The sequence below is a fragment of the Ranitomeya imitator genome, chromosome 1, assembly GCF_032444005.1.
Source record: "Ranitomeya imitator isolate aRanImi1 chromosome 1, aRanImi1.pri, whole genome shotgun sequence".
NCBI classification, from domain to species: Eukaryota; Metazoa; Chordata; class Amphibia; order Anura; family Dendrobatidae; genus Ranitomeya; species Ranitomeya imitator.
In genome coordinates, this window is record NC_091282.1 from 349,005,952 (window position 1) to 349,007,199 (window position 1,248).

Consider the following 1,248-nt stretch of genomic DNA (forward strand, 5'->3'; position numbering starts at 1 on the left):
TTGGACTCCTACTTTATTTTGCAATTTATGTGGATGCTTTGTGTGATTCTGTTTTACTTAATGGATTGACATTATACTTAAATATGGATTTGGGCTTGCATCTGTCTGTATGCACATATATATGCATTCCTTTTGTCTATACAAACATGGCCCTCCACTTCTAACTAGTATACTGGTTAGGGATAGGCAGCTGTCCCCCTCTCTGCTCTCTTCTGTGCCTGCACTACACACTAGTGCCTTCTGATGCACTTACACAGACTGCTATATCGCTCCCACCCACTCTTCACTGTGCAGTGGCGCCTGCGCCCTCCTTGCCGCCTTCCAATACATGAGTCGCATTGCGCAGGCGCAGGCTCTCTCTAACTGGTACGACGCTCGTGCGATTTGTTCGCTCTGCGCAGGCGCCGGTCTGTTCCCCTCACTTCCGGCCGCGGCGCTTCTTAAACAGCGTCGGCCGGCTACTTGCCACATCCGCCTCCTCTGCCAGGACACGGTTGCGTGTCGGCGTTTCCTCCCGGATTGCCCAAGCGGACGCTGTGACCCCTGCACCACCAATGGATGTGAGCTCCAGACCCCAGATAAGTGCCTTACATGCGGTTATACCGCTTCCTACTAATCCTGCATCTCGTTCCAGATGCTGCTTAGGTGAACCCTCGCCGCACTAACACCTACCATTGGGCCTATGCCTGGACACAACTTCCTCTACTTTTTCCCTACTACCCTTGCTATAACAAGGACCCTAGGTAGACATTTCCCTTACGGATTTAGGAGCCATATGGTACTCCATAACACACAAATTAACCCGCCATACAGAGTTACCACCATACTCCATGTTGTACATCTTTTTACAGAATTGGACGGTTGTTCCACACGGACACACTTATGCTGCTTGCTCCTGCTTTCTACATGGAACTTGTGTTGCAGTAGGACATTCGGTAGTCTAATTTTCTAATTAAAACACATACTATGTTTCTTTTGCTATTTGATTACCCAACACTATGTATATAGATACATGTACGTGTTCTGTGTTTCAGCTAAAGCCCATATTGGACTATTGTACTTCTACTATATATCACCTAGCATTAAGTGCCCGTTGACATCCATTTGGGTAAATATCTCTTTTGTATATTTATTTATCCCCACACATCCCACCTGGGTGTCACATCACTTATATCATTCCATTGCTCATGATATATTAATTAATCTATACACCCATATGAGATTTCTTTCACACATTCCATCCATATA

The 1,248-nt window shown here is 46.0% G+C and overlaps 1 long non-coding RNA gene across 1 annotated transcript; it reads left to right on the forward strand.

Moving 5' to 3' along the window:
- Window positions 1-467: 467 nt before the first annotated feature.
- Window positions 468-938, forward strand: LOC138657765 (uncharacterized). The gene is made up of 3 exons (XR_011317176.1): window positions 468-560; window positions 635-743; window positions 852-938. It is a non-coding gene; the product is annotated as an uncharacterized lncRNA (long non-coding RNA).
- Window positions 939-1,248: the final 310 nt, after the last annotated feature.